This window comes from Phalangium opilio, unplaced genomic scaffold (genome assembly GCF_054372755.1).
Source record: "Phalangium opilio isolate 3A_F unplaced genomic scaffold, DU_Popi_V2 ptg000094l_1, whole genome shotgun sequence".
Lineage (NCBI taxonomy): Eukaryota > Metazoa > Arthropoda > Arachnida > Opiliones > Phalangiidae > Phalangium > Phalangium opilio.
The window spans coordinates 3,185,183-3,205,367 of NW_028324199.1; positions in this window are offsets into that span (position 1 = coordinate 3,185,183).

The window sequence follows — 20,185 nt, forward strand, 5'->3', positions numbered from 1 at the left end:
ATTCCCAAATTAAATGTACAGGTATAGTTAACCATAAAAATGTGTCTGTCTGGAAGCACTTGCAGTTTAATTTAACTAACTTACAATATAAATATATATTTATTAAATTCGAACACTTACAGAGATGGTAATATCATAAACTTGCTTAGTTACAGAGGTTTCCCTGATACACTCTCCAGAGACTACGGTATTAATTTCTTTTGGTTTAAAAATCAAATATCTCTTACTTTAAAAATGTGTTTCTTTTTTATTATATTTCAGACTTTCCGACGAGTACAATTCCTAAAATAATTTTGTAAACCTTCAAATGCTAAAAACGCGACGTATTTTATAATTGAAGCGCTCCCTATTTTAAACTGCCTATCTACCATTCGAGAATTTCCCGCCAAGAGATTTCAATTCTCGGCATGTATAGTTGTAAAGGCGCGCTACCATGGAAACGTGAGACTCGCCGCCTCGAACAAAGTTCTCTCCTCCCTGCCCCAACTAAGCAAGACGTGAGAGGAGAACGCGCCGGCCGCCGACGTGCAAGAGATGCTAGGTTTAAGCAACATAACTCGAGCATGGTAGTATGACTAGACGGCCGAGAGCGTAAGGGCGTCAATCCGAGGAGTGAAAGCTCTGTGCGTGGTGCGGGATCGATACCCGGTCGAGGAGAAAAATTATTTCATAAATAAATAAAATTCTTCCACGTTGCAGAGCCACTTAAGTGTGATTCTGAGGACTTTTTAAAAATTTCCGAATTCCGCACGGAAAAAAGGGGAAATGGGGGAAAATGGCACCCTGCCGTAATTCCAATAGTCGGACTAGACCTTTTGGCCATCCGCTAGATGGCACAAAAGCAAAAACGGAATGCATAATATTCCATAATAGGGGTAAAGATGTCAGTTGGGTTCTAAATGTTATCGAACTAAATAAGGAAAAAATTAAAATAGTAGATAATTACAAATATCTAGGCCTATACTTTGATAAACACCTGACCTTGGACAGTCATGTTAATATAACCAGCTCAAAATTAGCCAGAGTGAATGGATTATTTTACCACTGTAGAAAAATGGTACCCAGAAATATTCTAATTGAAATATACCACGCACTATTTAATTCGGTGTTATCTTATAGAATACAATTCTGGGGCAACACAACAAAAGCTAATCAAAATAGGATACATATCCTACAAAAAAAGGGCAATTAGATCAATATATAACTTATCATTTGGAGACCATACCCAAGAGTACTTTACTGGGACAAAAATTCTAAACATACAAGAAAGTATACAGTATAACAGCTTATGTCTCATATACACAAACCTTAAGCGGAAAAATAGCTTACTAAACATAAAGCAAAAAAAAAATAGACCTACTACACTGTAAAAAATAATGGTGCATTCTTACACCATATATGCTGTTTTTTGCGGTGCCAAAAACGACACCATTTATGGTGTACTTCAACACCATCTTTATGATAAATTCACGCCATTTACAAAAATTATTTGCAAGTATTAAGGAAATATTAGGCATTTATGCACCATTTATTGTGCTTTTTATCATCTTTTTAAGGAAATCTGTTGGTCTCTAATATTACTACTTAGTTTAATGGTGTTAAAAGTAGGCAAGGTTACGCCACGTATATCACATTACTATACCAAATGAAGTGAAAAAGGTGTTAAATATTTTTTCTATATTTAGCACCACGTTTAAGGTGTAAAAAAAATCCATTAATACACCATTTTAAGTCCCTTTTCACTCCATTTCAAAACCCTATTTACCCTATTTCAAAGCCCTATTTATTTCATTTCAAAGCCCTATTTACTCCATTGCAAAGCCCTATTGATCCATTTCAAAGCCCTATTTACTCCATTTCAAAGACCTATTTACTCCATTTCAAAGCCCTATTTGATCCATTTCAAAGCCCTATTTGATCCATTTCAAAGCCCTATTTACTCCATTTCAAAGCCCTATTTACTCCATTTCAAAGCCCTATTTACTCCATTTCAAAGCCCTATTTACTGAATTTCAAGGCCGTATTTACTCCATTTCAAGGCCCTATTCACTCCATTTCAAAGCCCTTTTTACTCCATTTCAAAGCCCTTTTTACTCCATTTCAAGGCCCTATTTACTCCATTTCAAAGCCCCTTTTACTCCATTTCAAAGCCCTTTTTACTTCGTTTCAAACCCCTATTTACTCCGTTTCAAACCCCTATTTACTCCGTTTCAAACCCCTATTTACTCCGTTTCAAACCCCTATTTACTCCGTTTCAGACCCCTATTTACTCCGTTTCAGACCCCTATTTACTCCGTTTCAGACCCCTATTTACTCCGTTTCAGACCCCTATTTACTCCGTTTCAGACCCTTATTTACTCCGTTTCAGACCCTTATTTACTCCGTTTCAGACCCTTATTTACTCCGTTTCAGACCCTTATTTACTCCGTTTCAGACCCCTACTTACACCATTTCAAGCCAATATTTAGTCTAATTCAAGTCCCAGTTTAAGCCATTTCATGCCCCTGTTCACCCCATTTCAAGTTGATTTTACTACGGCCAATAACCATTCGGGTAAAATTCCCCGCAATTTGGCGGATTTTGGATTCGGTATATTATGATTGAAAGTTCCCGATGGAAATACAGAAATTCTCGGGAACAAGAAGATTCTATACCATCGACAATCTGATTATCTAATGAAGATTGAGTTGTTTGGTAAAATGAGCAATAATTAAATGTATTTTTTAAAATATTAAGCAAAATTCAGAGTTTAGAAGAACGAAATATTTTCAAATCGAAGAAATTTACCTTGATATAGCGATTAGCAAATTGTAATATTTAAGTCTTATGCATTATGTCACACTGTAATGAAGTTTGAACATAGAATGAGTACCCAAAAAATTTTCTAACGTAATATAGTGCCTCTAAAAAACGACATAAGCAAATATCTCATTTTTACCTCTCCGAGTGACGATGACGTCACGGAGAGGTTTTACACTGGACGTATCTGTCAACGTGTTCGCAGTTGGCAAATCGGAGCAAACGTGTTCGCAATTTCCGGACCAGGTTCGCGGTAAACAGAAATTCCGAAAACTCTACTTCATTGCTTATTTAACGCCAATGGTTAGCTAGTCGTTACACCTTCATCTGCTGACTAACAGCCAATTCTTTTACTCAATACCCTCAGTATTTATTGGCTTCTAACAACAACACCATGCACTCACTAGTCCATTGTGTATACCACATAGACACCAATCTCCAACATTGGCTTCTAACACCACCATTTACTGGTCTTTCGTCTATAGCACATAGACACCAATCTGCAACATTGGCTTCTACTCCATCATCGTCGTTAGGCTTAAAATTTACGCGGCGATCGGCTAGGGTTTCGAGAAACGTCTAGCCTCCCAAAGGCAGGACTTCACCAAAGGTTCATGCAATTGCGTATTTTCTTATTCTTTGACGTGAATCAATCGCCCTATATACCCTAAATTTACAAAACTTCTGAAATAGGTGTTCGCTAGAAGTCAAACGTTATAAATAGCTATGTTTAAAATGATTTTAGGAATAAAGTTTCTTAAATCGACTTAACTATAGTTAATGTAAAATACTGACGATTAAAATAACATCAGTTATATTTATTTAATTATATAAGATAAACGTCTCTCTTTGAAGTGACACAAGTGAGAGTTTATATAGAACGAGTAATGAAGATTGCATCTGAATTGAAACATTATACGCATATCAAAGTTAATATAGAACGAGTAATGAAGATTGCATCTGAATCGAACACTATAGGCGTATCAAGGTTAATATAAAGCCAGTAGCATGAAAAGATCTCTTACAAAACGATATCAATTTCTTTTTACAGAATTCTAAATGAAAATATTTTAAATATGTTTCGGCATTACGATTCTGTTAGTAGTTGTGTAGCTATAAATCTCTGTCTCATCTCAATATTCCAAGAACATCTTTTGATATTAATATTTCAAATTTGGTGTTTACTTTTTAATTCAGCTTTACTACATTTATATATAGTGTAAACGTAAATTTAGACTCCACTAAATAATATGGGTCTTAATATTGTATCTTTCTACAAGTTTTGTTACGATTTGGTCTAGATATTAAGATACCGAAATTGGCCTTCTTTCGTGTAATTTTTTAGGAGGTCTTAACGGCTTAGAGTGAGCCGAATGTTAAATACACATTTAAGTGATAGATATTATGTCCTTTGAAGGAATTATTGTGGTTATGTAGTAAAAGAAGTGACAGTTTAACCTTTAAAAATGCACTTGGCGTGTGTCATCAAATTTGTGATATTTATTTCCGGTTTTTCTCATTGGCTGATTGACCTTTGTTTAAAAAGTAATTTATTTATTGAAAATGTTAGCCCACGTCTCGACTGGGAAAGGTTTATTTTGGCTTCCCAACTTGTTAAACGCTGTCACCGATAATAAGTTTATTATTATTGAAATTGTTTTTCAATTTTTTCCATTTATAGGTTATGAATATATGCATACGCTTACTATCAAGAGGTCAAATGCTTACATTTGGAACCGTAGGTCTCAAAGACACCTAAGCAAAACTAACCTATGTCTTTCCTAACCCTAACCTGATCTATAAAAAGAGCAATATTTGGAAAAGGAAGATGCTTATTGTTCAAAAACCTTAATGAATATAGCGTTATTGTTCAAGGACCTAAAGAAATAAAGCATTTTCTCGAAAAGGCCCGCTTTTATAATGCAATGACCTTATATTAATCTCGATCTGTAGCATAAAAATAACAATTCTTATGTCATGAAATATTTTCGAATGAGCAATAATTGAAATCATGCATTGAATATATGTATAGTTTTAAAAATTGTGCTTACAGACCTAAGAAAGGTCGTGTTTAAAAAGTAAAATGTGCTCTTTATTAACACCAATCTGACTACATTAGTTGTTACCCAAGAGAGTTCATTTGGATAATTTTAACGGCATCAACTCATAGTCGTGTTAATTCGAGCTTGATATAATAGAAAAGCCTTCAACGTGTATATACACAATAGAGCTATCTCAGTTGTGTCGTCAGTGCCTAGGTAAAACGTCACGGGCTTAGCTTTGGCAGTGGGCGGCCATGTTTGGTACCACTTTGGTTCTATGGGCAAATAGCATGGGTGACGTCACACAAAAGCTTCTGAGATAGCTCTATAGGAAAGGTTTTGAAGTCCCACTGAACACGACAATAAAGATTCCAGTAAAAGGGGTGAATAGGGGTTTGAAATGGGCAAATAGTGACAAGAAATGTGGTAGATAAGGACTTGAAATGGGGTAAATAAGGACTTGAAAAGTGGTAAATAGGGGTTTTGCAATGGTGTAAATAGGGCTTGAAATGGGGTAAATATGCACTAGAAATGGGGTAAATTTAGACTTGAAATGGGGTAAATAGGGGTTTTGCAATAGTGTAAATAGGTCTAGAAATGGGGTAAATATAGACTTGAAATGGGGTAAATATAGACTTGAAATGGGGTAAATATAGACTTGAAATGGGGTAAATATAGACTTGAAATGGGGTGAATAGGGACTTGAAATGGGGTGAATAGGGACTTGAAATGGGGTGAATAGGGACATGAAATGGGGTGAATAGGGACTTTAAATGCGGTAAATATAGAGTTGAAATGGGGTGAATATGGACTTAAAATGGGGTAAATATAGACTTGAAATGGGGTAAATAAGGACTTGAAATGAGGTAAATAGGGGTTTTGCAATAGTGTAAATAGGGCTAGAAATGGGGTAAATATAGACTTGAAATGGGGTAAATATAGACTTGAAATGGGGTAAATATAGACTTGAAATGGGGTGAATAGGGACTTTAAATGCGGTAAATATAGAGTTGAAATGGGGTTAATATGGACTTCAAATGGGGTAAATATAGACTTGAAATGGGGTAAATATGGACTTGAAATGAAGTAAATAGGGGTTTGCAATGGTGTAAATGGGAGCTTGAAATGGGGTAAATATAGACTTGGAATGGGGTAATTAAGGACTTAAAATGGGGTAAATAGGGGTTTGCAATGGTGTAAGTTTTTTTAAAAATTAGCTCCATTTTCGTATTATTTTAACACCATTTAATGGTATAATCGAAGGTGTTATTTTAATCCATTTAGGTATAATTTGAGCACCTTTTATCGAATGATTTTTTTTAACCCTTTTTTGCACCATTCATTTTCGCTAATGGTGTTAATAAAATATCACACTATTTTCATACCATTTCACCGCCTTGTTAAGGTGTACAAATAGTGCAGAATAAATTTTACACCACTACAACACTATTCAGGTACCTTAATTTAGAGTGCATAACTCCATTTTCACATCATTTCAACATCTTCTTTATGGGCCTGCGAAGGTGTTATTTTATATCAATTGCGCACCTTTTCGAGGATGAGGTTTTTTCAGCCCTTTTTTACACCTTCTATTTAAGCCAATGGTGTTCGAAACATAACTCTATATTCACATTATTTCTACACCTTTTATATTGGCCTTGCAAAGGTGTTATATTACATCGTTTAGGTATCATTTGTGCGCCTTTTAATGAATGAGGCTTTTTCAACCCTTTTTCACACCGTTTATTTAAGCGAATGGTGTTTAAAAAATATCGCACTAATTCTATGCCATATGACCACCATTTAATGGGGTATTCGATGGGGTTATTTTATATAATTAAGGTATCATTTGCACACCTTTTAAAGAATTATGTTTTATAAACCCATTTCTACACCATTGGTTTAAGCTAATGGTGTTTTTAAAATATCGAATTATTTTCGTATAATTTCAGCACCTTGTCAAGGTGCACAAAGAGTGCACATTGTTTTAACACCATTATGGCACTATTTAGACACCACAATTTTTTACAGTGTAGATCACTAGATTTATCTGGGTGCACGGCAGTGCCCCCGCCAAGTTGTCGTGCACTACCAGCAATCCTGTACCCGAAACATTTCAGCCTCATTTTCACCCCCTCGTAACTCGGTACTGGGGAATAGTACACCACTCATATTTGCACCTCAAGGGCACAGTGTTAATCCTAGGAAGTCCTCCAACTTCCAGCTTTCTAACTCATTTGGTTTCTGTGATAATCTTATGTGAAAATGACACATTATGAGACTGACTGACTGACTGACTGACAAATCATCAAAACCTCTAGGGCATTTCCGGTGGTGCTAGAAAGATGAAATTTGGCATACTTGTACCACTAAGCATGCAAGCAAAGGGAAAAGTCCCAAAAGCGGGAGTTTTCCCCTTTTAGCCCCTGAAATGGGGGTTTAGAATTAGAGTCATCATCTAAACCTCTAGGGCACTTCCGGTGTTGCGGGAATTATAAAATTTGGCATACAAGTAGGACTTAGCATACAAGGAAAGGAAAAAGTTCCAAAAGCGGGAATTTTCCCCTGTTAGCCCCTGAAATGGGGGTTTTATAATTTAGATCCCCTCGTAAAAGGACATTATAATTTAATTTTTTCGTCTTTTAATAATAAAATTCTTTCGTATTGTAAATATTATGTTTTTCACTTAATGTTTTAGTAAATAAATTTTTTACTCATTTCCTTTTCATTTCGTCTGAAATGGTTCTAAGCGTGTTTTGATTCATTTAGTTTTTCTTAAATCTATTCTGTTGATTAAAAGTGTTACTTGCCACAATATAGTGTTCTTCGAATAGAAATACGGTTAACAATTGGGATTATAGTGCTCTTCGAATAGAAATACGGTTAACAATTGGGATTATAGTGCTCTTCGAATAGAAATACGGTTAACAACTGTGATAAATCTGGTAAGGTGATAAAAGTCGATTAAAAATGGTAAAAGTCGATTAAAAAAGGTAAAAGTCGATTAAAAAAGGTAAAAGTCGATTAAAAAAATATTTTAAATCTCTTAATAATAATTTCGTGCTTTTATACTACATTGGCTCAATGCGCTTGAACTGGATTTTTAAAGATCAGGTATTGTTTGATCACACCTTCATATCATTGCGGTTGAATTGGATACAGAAAGTTAAGGTACTGTTTCAACATAATGTTGACCCTTTTCAAGTTGCTAATTTTACAAGTCTTTCTTTCAGCGATGGCTGAAACAGTGTTTCTGAAGATTATAAATCTACAAGAACATGCACGTACAAAAAGGAGTGAAATCAAAACAAAAACATCTCTGTAAAAATATGCCAAGTTGTTTGGCCGTAAAACGAAGTGAGATCTAAAATACGGCCAAGTTATTATCTCCAGATGAACCAACATTTTGTTCGACTTACAACTTCTCTAGAATGTTTTTCTGACTTGGCCATTAGCATTCCAAACTTGCACCCTTCTTCTTTGCGCCCGTGAAGGTGAAGAACGGAAGTTACAAGTTTAACCACAAAGGCTATTCAAGAATATTTAACCAATTTGATTTAATATTTTAATTTCGATCCATATCTGGAATTAAACGAAATGGCCAAGTCAGAAAACATTCTTGAGAAGTTTTAAGTCGAATAAAATGTTGGTTCACCTAGAGATAATAAGTTGGCCGCATTTGAGATCTCACTACTTTTAACGGCCAAACAACTTGGCATATTTTTACATAAGTCAAATAAAATGTTGGTTCACCTAGAGATAATAAGTTGGCCGCATTTGAGATCTCACTATTTTTAACGGCCAAACAACTTGGCATATTTTTACAGAGATGTTTTTGTTGGGATCGTCCCTTTCTGGGGTTTCTCTGGAATTTCTTAGGTCTTCACTCTCTGGTGACGGTTCCCTTGCTTGCCTTTGTTTTTTATAATGCCTTCCTCTTCACTATCTGAAGCTATCTCCCTAAGTTCATGGCTCTTCTTTGTTCCCACATTAACACACCCTATTACTTTACCGTTAACAACTCCGCACGTACAATTGCTATTGCAAATCTTTCCCGCTTTTACGCAAGGACAAAAGACCCTGCGACTAACGCGTTTATCGTAACTGCTTTTACAATTGAACGAAATAGTTGTAGCCATCCGGCTAGATTCCTCCATTGCAATTGGCAACATAAGAAATAAATAGTTAAAAAATATTTTTGGGTTACGACTAAACTTTACGGTATGTTAAGAGAAAATGAAATAGGAATATTGAAACGAAGAATTGCACAGACCACTTCAACGTGATTCAGAGGAAAATACGCGGGGGGGGGGGTAATCTTTGCCTTTCATCTCCCTTTTTAGCATCTGCAACGGATCAGCCCCTTTGTATGTCCCAATACTGAAGGTTTTCTACCCCCACCCCTTTACTAAAATGGTCTATTGATAAAGACCTATAAGGTTCGTCATATAGTAAAGAGAAATGGTCCTTTCTTATGGAAATCTCATATAGCAAACCTAGATTTAGCTCTCACTATAGTAGTAGAACTATGACTAAACCATTTTATTAATTCCATAAGAGAAGCAAAAACCACAGGGATGGGCCGCCGTCTCAGGTACCAAGAAGCACAAACTCTTGGCGCCCATGTGTGTTGGCTTCCCTGCAAAATCGAAAATTCGATAGAATTGTTAGCCTCCTCAGGCAGTAGCAACTACTTGCATTAATGAACGAGTTCTAATAGGTTTAGTTATCAAGAGCCTTTTATTGCACCAGCGTATAAAGAATTTTCGAAGAAAACTTAGAGGGAACTCCCCAGACTTTGAGTGGAAAACATTTAGTTTTGGCGTGTGGTGGGCGTAATGACAGCACTGGTCACACATCCAGGTTTTGTTCCTACACTTTAGCTGATTGCGAAAGCCAAAAAATTCTTTCAGTCAAAAACAGAGATGTAAGGCCTGGTAAAAGGAAGAGCGCCAATATGGATTTATTGGCCTTCGAATTGGCAACATCCGAAGCCATTGATTTAGGCAAAAATTTCGGAGTTGAAATGATTGAAATAGCAACTGATGCCCATTCATCAATAGCTGCAGCTCTGAGTAGGCATAACCATAAAAATATATTTTTAATTCTTGGGGTCTAAAAACAAATATAAAATTCTGAGAGAGCGGTAGCTTTCTTAGATAAGACTTCATACTGCTCTTAATGTATAAGGAGGGTATTTTGTTTGGATGTAGTTTTTTTGTATTGTATTAACTGTTTTGGAAAATTTCCACAAAACTACAATTCGGGCCCTCAATATGTGGTTAACATTAATTAGTTCATTTTATAAAAAATAAAGTTGCTAAGGGTGGTTTTCATTTCCATAAAATTAACCACAGATTTTGAAGAAAGACTCGAAATTTCCCATGAAATTAACATGGGAAATTTTCCGAAGTTACAAATTTTGTCCATACCCTTACAAACAAAACTATACGTTAGATAGATTTGAAAACGGTCTTAAGTGAAAGCCCCATATTCATAATTGGCGCCTATTTTTTAAATCAAGAAAAATTATATTTGTTTCGACATGATGCAATTATTTAAATCGTAATACCTTTTTTCACTTGTGCGTTGGTTTTGGTGCTTTTATGTCAGAGCCAGAAAATAGTGTCTTGGGTTGTGATTTTATAATTTTTGAAGCCGCAACACGACCAAGCGAGAAATTGTGTTTATTGATAGCTTTCGTTCCTGACGATATATTTATATCCTTGTTACAGATTTTACAGTGGGCATAATTTGCCTTTTTCGAAGAACTTTGAAGTCAGCCAGGGTATTCATTTTCCCATTCTTTTTTTGAAATGTTGCTTGTATTTTTTTACCTCTCCGAGTGACGTATGTCACGGAGAGGTTCTGTAACGATCGTGTGTGTCTGTGTGTCTGTCTGTGTGTCTGTGTGTCTGTGTGTGTGTCTGTTGTTACACCCACGTGACCGCGTTCGCAGTTTCCAAATCGGAGCAAACGTGTTCGCCATTTCCGAACTGCTTTCACAGTCACGGAAATGGCTACTCTATTTGAGTTCTCCCACCACCATCTTCTGGTCTTTGTCCATCACACGGACACCAGTCTGTACTTACTGGCTTCTAATCACCACCATCTTATAGGCTTCGTCCATCCCACATGGACACCAGTCTGTACACAGTGGCTTCTAACACCACCATCATCTGGTCATTGTCCATCCCACATGGACACCAGTCTGTACACACTGGCTTCTAACACCACCATCATCTGGTCATTGTCCATCCCACATGGACACCAGTCTGTACACACTGGCTTCTAACACCACCATCTTCTGGTCTTTGTCCATCCCACATGGACACCAGTCTGTTCACACTGGCTTCTAACACCACCATCTTCTGGTCTTTGTTTTTGTCCATACCACATAGACACCAGTCTGTACACCTGGCTTCTACACCACCATCTTCTGGTCTTTGTTTTTGTCCATCCCACATGGACACCAGTCTGCACACCTGGCTTCTACACCACCATCTTCTGGTCTTTGTTTTTGTCCATCCCACATGGACACCAGTCTGCACACCTGGCTTCTACTCCATCGTCATCGTTTGGTTTAAGACATTCGCGGCGATCAGCTAGGGTTACGAGAAACGTCTAGCCTCCCTAGGGTGGGTTGTCCACGATAGGTTTTCGCAATTGCGGTTGTTCTTGCTTTCAACTGTAGTTCGACACCATTATATACTACCTACTTGAATAAGGCGAAGCAACCGGCGTATGCTTCATTTCAAACGCCAATATTAGTCAAGTCTCTCAAGAATGTTTAATTGTTCTTTTTTAAAACGATGTAACGTTCAATAAGGCGAATAACTAACGAAGAAAATATTAAATATTAATTATATTCATTTTAATATTTAAGATAATCTTGTTTCTCAATTCAAAATTAATACGGAAAGAGTTAAAAATCAGTCTATGTTTTTGTCTGTGTGTGTCCGTCCGTTGTTACAGTAGTGCGCTGCGTTAGAAGTTCGTTTTGTTTTGATGTGTAAAGGAATCCTACAGAACCATAATATTCCCTTTATCCTTAATATAAAGTGAATATGTGGAAATATTTTTCGTAATTATGATGCATTTAGTACTTTTGTAGCTTTAAAGCTCTATTTCATTTTGATATTCCAAAAAGTTTTTTTTAATATTATTATTTAATATGGATGTTTATATATTACCTAAGCTATACTACATCTGTTTATAGCATAATCCTTTCTAAAGTGAATACAAGCACAACGCTACTATGTTGGTCAAATGAACTTTTATTTGTCAATAGGCCAAAAAGTAAACGCTTGGGTTTGGATTTCGTTTCTGTAATGCAGAGACATAAACGGTTCAGAGTGAGCCGAAAGTTAAGTACACTTTAGGCTTAGATATTATATTCATGGTGGAAATCTGGGCCGCGTTCAGCAGAGCCCAGCGCTGTTAGCAGTGTCCTACATAACGGGATTTTGTTTTTGAATTTTGACGTCACGGTGCTTAGCGCTGAGCTAGCGCGGTCTTCAAAGAAAATAGTCGGCTGTTTGGATAACGTGACGTAAAACGTGTAGTTCTCAGCTTGGCGAAAAAATCATGGATGAATTAATACAAATAGCTCTATGGGACTATAGCTATTTAATTGGCGTGAAACCAGTTGATCACGCGAGAATTTTGAGAGATATGCTAGTTTCTAATTTTAATTATAAAAGTTGTTATCTATCTCTATAAATATGTTATCATACAATTTTTGTTAAGCCTTGGTACCTTGCACGCTTTATTGCGCTAGCGTCATTTATAAAACGCCGATGACCGGAGAAAAGCTATGACGACAGAGCTCACCGGTAAACATTTCCAAAATCCGCTGTCTTTTTTGGTGAGCTCTGCTGAACGCAGCCTAGACCAGTGAAAGGTTTGATCGTAATCGGATAATAGCTTCGTGTTTTCATGCTTTTTATGGTACGCATTTACTTTCAGTGTGTGTAGCCACAAATAAGCTTTGGTGTTATGTAACGTTAACAAACATGTTGACAAACTAAGAAAATCGTTGAGGTGAAACGAGAGGATAGTGTTTATATGGCAACCCTGTTGTGAATATGGCTTTGAACATAGAGGGCATACAGTTGAGGAGTAGAAAATTGGGCCTTTACAAACACGTAAAGGTAGTATCCCTCCAAAGTTTTATCTCTTCATTTCCCGTTTCTCCCCCATCGGATAATTTTAATGTGTACAAGTATATCATTATTGGATGTAAAATGTCGTCTGATTTACAGTATATTTGCTATGCTTTGTATACTGCTTTAATATTTCATAAATTTTAACTTAAGAAACATTTCCATATCTGGGTAAATAAGTTTGTAAGTAGTCGTCTTGACTCGGAGAGGTAATATTTTGGTTTTCCCAACTTGTCCTTCTTAAACTACTTGTGGAGCTAACAACCCGTACATCTTCCGAGGACGACGACGTCGACACGGCCGATTTTGCCGACGCTATTTTTACTTTTGCGCTCTTTAGAGCAGCGAAAGTATTGTTCCGACCTCTGTTGGCTAGACGGCTGGCTGGATTTGGTGTAACCGCATAATAAGTTTCGTCATAAATAAACTTTTTGAATTTCAAATTTCCCGCGAATTTTCGACTCGAAATTCATCCGTAGTTCACGTTACACCTCATAGGTGGCGTAACGTATTTAATTTCAATTGAAATTATTTTCCTGTCGGTGCCGGGCCTCGAACCTGCGATGTCCCAATCCATACGAGACGTCAGTGAAGACGCCCGAGCACGCGCGTTACCACGAAGCCACGCTTGCTTGTAATATAGAGAGAGATAAATTATAGTGAAGAGAAGAGAAGAGAGAGGTACAACAATACGGATCCCCCACCTCCCCGACACCCGCCACGAGACGAGACGAGAGAGAGAGAGAGAGCTGTCTGGCTTTTGATATGGACCCCCCCCCACCTCCCCGACGCCTGCCACTGGATGCTGTCGAATATATATTGTATCGCGCTAGAGGAGGAGAGATCCGAGAGACAGACAGACTTCGCACGCGCGCCAGACTGCCTTTAGCGCTGTGTTCCTTGCAATTTTTTTTGCAATTTATAATTATTATATATCTTTTTAATCCTAGGCAAGATTAGATTTCTACTTGGGAACATAAACATTACAATTAATATTATCATATTAATCAAAAAAGAGATTAAAGTTCTCCCCGACTGAAGGCGCGATAAGCAGAGAGAGTTTTCTAATTTCACCAATGATATCGTTTTTGAAGACTCGTCTGCTTAAAAGTTAGGGAGGTTGATTTACTAATAAAATTAAATGTATTGAGTCAGCGTTTTAAAACTATAACTAGTTTGGGACAGAGGTGTCATTGCTCACTATTTGTTTGGCAAGTTTAAAATTAAATGATCACTTAACGGAACTGACATAAAATAATAGGTAGATTCTTTGCAAAATTAACTAATCATTTTGGCAGTTTCCGCTCTCGCTGGGTTCATGATTCATCTACTAATAACAGTTACGTAAGTGATAATTATAAAAATAACATCAACAACTCAAAGATATAAAATGAAATTTATGATCAAATTGAAACTAATTTCAATCAACGACAAACGGAATCAACTAATCATTTTGGCAGTTTCCACTCTCGCTGGGTTCATCGACTAATAACAGTTACGTAAGTGATAATTATAAAAATAAAATCAACAATCTCATAAAATCAACAACTCAAAATATAAAATGAAATTTATGATCAAAATGAATCTAATTTCAATCAACGACAAACGGAATCAACGTGTTCATCTCTCCATCCACGGAAATATGAAATTTCTACATGAAACATGAAAGTGCTATCAACCTAACAATTTTTAGAAATGTCATTTTAATCAATGAAACATACTCGTTTAAAGTTAACTAATTATAAGTCGCTAATTTGATTATTATAATAAAAAACATTATATTATTTAAGTAATAAATTTAACGATGGTGTTGATAATACCAATAGAGTATTCAAGGATTGATTACGTTAATATCAACGTATCAAACAAAAAGTATTTAATTATAATTTGGAATTTCAATTTAATTTTATACAGTTTTTTAAATGCCCATTGAGATTCAGAGTCTGTCACTGAATGTTGAAGCTCTCCAGTCTCTGCCAAGTGATTTAAATTTTCAGACCCTCTCTGTGGGAAAGGGGGAATTAAATTAACGAGACTTACAAACTGACATCATCCTTAAATTAAATAAGGACTATAAATGAAAAGTTAAATCAAGGTATTGAAGGTTTAATTAACGTTACTATGAAAGTATCAAATAAAAAATTTACAACTTAAGCTCATCAATAAAAAGAACATTTAGATAATTATTAATAAGCATGAACAATTTACAACTTAAGCTCATCAATAAAAAGAACATTAAGATAATTATTTATAGGCCTTTCCTATAATGGGGGTAGTAAAACTGTACCAGTCCAGAAAGAACATATAATTTTGTTTAAGAATGGATTAGCAATATTTTAATATTTTGTCTTCCTTAAACTTTGTATTCTGGCAGCTCTGTTGCCAAGAGTTTTTTGTTAGTTTGATTTGGTGACGATGGCCTAGGTTGACAATGTATTTTCCTAACCTCAGGTTCATACGCAAAAATGCCGAAGTGTGTACCTTATTCTAATGTTAGGAAAGGATTTTAAAATATCCATGTGGTGGCGTAACTAGTTAAATGTCAGCAACAGTTGAAAAACCTTGGCCTAACTTTTAGGGTGGTCTGCTACAGTATAAGGTATAATTCGTTCAGTAATATAAATCGCTTACACAATAATAAAAATATAAATTTAAATAAGTTTTGCAAACGCTTCAGAAACTCCCGTTACTCGGACCCCGATACACTAAAGACCGAGGTTTAAACCTCCTGAGCGTCCGTAGCTCGCGGCCATCTTTATTGTTCACATGTGCTCGTCAGCAGGGTAGGAAATAAGACAGGTTTACAAGTCCAAAACCAGTTTATTAATTCTCGGACCAGTTTATTTATTCAATAACTTGGGGTCAGTGGTCCCAGGGACCACTTTATTAATTATGGTTTTGGAAAAATAGACGGTGGGACCAGTTTATTAATTCGGGGTTCCTTATTAGAATTTTTCTAGCTCAACACATTTTCTACCAATTCTACTCCTAGGTAGTTAGTACTCCTTGGCTACAACTTTCCTACAAAAATTTTGTAGTCTATTGACTATTGATCTTGTCTTGCGTCTATACTCTAGAATGAGTCTCTTGTAGTCGACAGTCTAGACCATAGTCAGTACTAGTTGTCAGTAGTCGTATTATAGGCAGTAGTGCATGGTCACATTACAGAGCGTGGCGCACATGCGCAATCGGCGCAAGCGAGAGAGAAAAAAATCAGAGAAGTTTGTTCATGTAATTACGGCCGAGGATTAAGTTTTTCGGTGATACTCCGATACTCGTGCCGCTTCGTGAATCGCGCGTTCCGCGTGCGTGCTTACAGAGCCTCGGCGACGGTTATTATCAAATTTGTTTCATGTTTTAATCTACTGACCCTTTCCAGTGTTTTATTTTTAACCTCTTAATATTCACAGAAAAATAATAAATATGGTTATAATACAGGGTTTCCACGGAATTTTCAGAACCAAATTCCCTGACTTTTCCGGGTTTCCCTGAGCTTTTTCTGATATTTTCCCTGACCTTTTTGGGCCGAAAGCACAGTACGTTTTAAGTGCTTATAATTAAATAAACTCGATCTACAATAAGTTTTCCAATGTATTTGCTTCACCAAAATTATTAATAAACATTTTAACTAAAAATAACAGTCCGAGAGATTTTTTTGAAGGCATTTACTTTATAGAAACAATTTTATACATTTTTAAGAATTGCTCTAGAGTTTTCTGTGTTAAGAGAGGATGAGGCGAAACTTTCATTACTCTTCCGATAAAGACTTATCCCCTGAAATTTTACCCACTAAAATCAAATTCTCCCCACCTCTCTCTCTATTTCTCTCTCTAACCGTATTTTCGGATTTACCCTTTTTGAATTTCCCTCTCAAAGGATCACGTGACGCCTTACTCCTCAGCTGAGCGCAAGGTAGGTGCGCGTTAGAGCCATGGGGCCCGTCCGTTATAAAGTACCTTCCCCCTTCTATCTTTGACTCCCCTTTGGATTTGTGCTCCCTGATACACTCAATAGAGGGGATGATGAGATGTCATAAATAGGGAGTCACTATTCACTAACTCACTACCAAGTTGGTAGTGAGTTGATAGTATCAACCCAAATCCATTTTAGTTCGGTTTAACAAACTGCTTTAACACTGAACCAACTCTGATTCCCCAGGCTCATGTACCGAAGCCATTTTGGTAGAAATAGGCTCGTCGGTTTAACGTGTAGTGTGTACCCAGTTTTTTTGAATAAAATGGTTAGAATTTGTTGTTTGAAGAGTTATAGAAGCTCAAGTAAAACAGAAAACTTGTGCTTCTTTCGAATACCGGGCAGTTTAAAAACCAAGGAGAAGCAACGTAAGAATTATCCGCTAAGCGACGTAACCTTTGGTAAGACAAGTTGGGCCGAGACGAATTTACTTTCGAATATAAACACAGGTCCACCAGCCAGTGAGAAAAACCGGAAATACGTAGTTCAAATTGGCCATGTCTAATCAGCGCCACTAGCGGATGGTCTGAGAACTACTCCCATAGAGACTAGGTATATTTAAGAGGGTTTGCAGAATCATAGCCAGGCGGCTCGAACGCCGCGCCATCTGACGGAAATTCTGCAAACCCGCTTAAACATACCTAGACTCTATGGGAGTAGTTTTCAGACCATCCGCTAGTGGCGCTGATTAGACATATGGCCAATTGGCGGGACATTGCGAAGGTCATTTGTAAAGGTTTAATCGTTTAACATTTCCCTGTGTATCCTCATAATTCTAATGAGGACTTAATATCTATCACTTAAGTGTGTATTTAACTTTCGGCTCACTCTGAACCGTTAAAACCTCTTGTAAGAGGACACGAAACAAGGTCAATTCTGGTTTAAATCAAGGGTATCTTATTTCATAGACCCAATCGCTTCAACGCTTATAGAGAGCCGAAGTATTAAAACCCTTATTAAGTATTGAAGTTAAAAGTTTTGTTTACACTATATATAAATGTAGTAAAGCTGAATTAAAAAGTAAACACCAAATTTGAAATGTTAATATAAAAGATGTTCTTGGAATATTGAGATGAAACAGAGCTTTATAGCTACGCAACTACTAAAAGAATCGTAATGCCGAAAACTATTTAAAATATTTCCATTTAATATTCTGCAAAAAGGAAATGTTATCGTTTTGTAAGAGATCTTATCATCCTACTCGCTTTATATTAACTTTGATAAGCGTGTAGTGTTTCGATTCGGATGCAATCTTCATTACTCGTTCTATATAAACTCTCACTTGTGTCATTACATTGAAAGAAGTTTACCTTAAATAATTAATTAAATATAAGTGATATTAATTATTTTAATCGTCAGTATTTTACGTTAATTATAGTTAAGTCGGTTTAAGAAACTTAATTCCTAAAATAATTTTAAACATAGCTATCTTTAACGTTATACCTCTATGGAACACAGCTATCTTTAACGTTATACCTCTATGGAACACCTATATCAGGGGTAAATTAAAATTTAGGGTATATAAGGCGATTGATTCACATTAAGTGATAAGAAAATGCGCAATTGCGTGAACCTTTGGTGGCGATCCCACCTTAGGGAGGCTAGACGTTTCTCGTAACCCTAGCCGCTCGTCGCGTACATCTTAAGCCTAACAACGATGATGGAGTAGAAGCCAATGTTACAGATTGGTGTTTATGTGGTATAGACGAAAGACCAGTAGATGGTGGTGTTAGAAGCCAATGTTGCAGATTGGTGTCTATGTGGTATAGACGAATGACCAGTAGATGGTGGTGTTAGAAACAAATAACGATAGCTTGGTGTGTATGTGGTATACACAAAAGACTAGTACATGGTGTTGTTGTTAGAAGCTAATAAATACCGATTGGTATTGAGTGAAAGAATAGGCGGTTAGCCAGCAGATGAACGTGTAACGAATAGTTAATGACTGGCGATAAAGAAGATAGATTAAGTAATGAAGTAAAGTTTTCGGAATTTCTGTGTACTGCGAACGCGGTTCGGAAATTGCGAACACGTTTGCTCCAATTTGCCAACTGCGAACGCGGTGACAGACACACATCCACACACACCCACACACCCCCACACACACCCCGACATGCCTGTCTATTTTAGAACCTCTCCGTGACATACGTCACAGGGAGAGGTAAAAACTAATTTAACGACCGGGCCCGTTCCCTTCAATATTCTTTTATAAAGCAAACTTGTTATATTTAGGGACCCACCCTTTTTACCGGTACCTTTAGAGAACCAGCATTCGTGGGCTGAAGAAGTCACGCCCCGTGAAGAAAGACTTCGAGATTTCTAACAGGGTTAGGAAAAGGGGGAAAAAATAACCCCCATCCATGGTGTTAAAAGGAGTTCTTACCCAGCAGAGACTACGCTATACCAGCTTTTGTAATTGTTTACTTCCTAGGCTAATTTTAATGGACTTCTGGTACAGGAGACTCGTTTAGATGTTAGAAATTCAGAAATATTTCCGTGAAGACAATATTCACATTTTTCAAAAGTCTCATTCATTTTCAACTTTTTCTGCCCTTAACATACATGTACTTCATTTTCAACTTTTTCTGCCCTTAACATACATGTACTACCTTTTTGTAGAGTGTTTGTCCGTTCCTTTTTTTATCCTTCGATAGCTCAAAAATTATTCAGAATAGAGAATTGATACTTGAGAATATGATGCATAATATAGTTACCCATCAAAATAGACTAAATTTGTAGTCGAAATTTCAGGCACGTTTCATAAATTTCATCTTTAGCAGAAAATTATTATGGTTTTCGATGTCAGTGGTGTCGATTTATATTTTAAACTTTTCTATGTTTACGAGTTATTTCAATTTATTTAAAGGGCTTGGCACGGTTAACCATAAAAATGGGTTTCAATTGATTTTCTCCATACTGGCAAATTCTAACAAAATTTGAAACCTTCCTATGGTGTTAATGATGTAAAACACGCAGTTTGTGAAATTGTCAACGAATTGTGACTGTGCATAAGGCAAAAATACAAACAAACAAAGCTCTTTAATAAGTATTTGTTTGATTAAACTTTATTACCTATTAATAAATTCGTCATAAAACTAATAAATTGGAAGAAAAATCGTTTTAATTTTAACTTTTTGTGGAACTTAGGTGATTCTGAATTTTACAAATAAAAACATCACTTAAACTATTAAAAATACAAAGAAACCC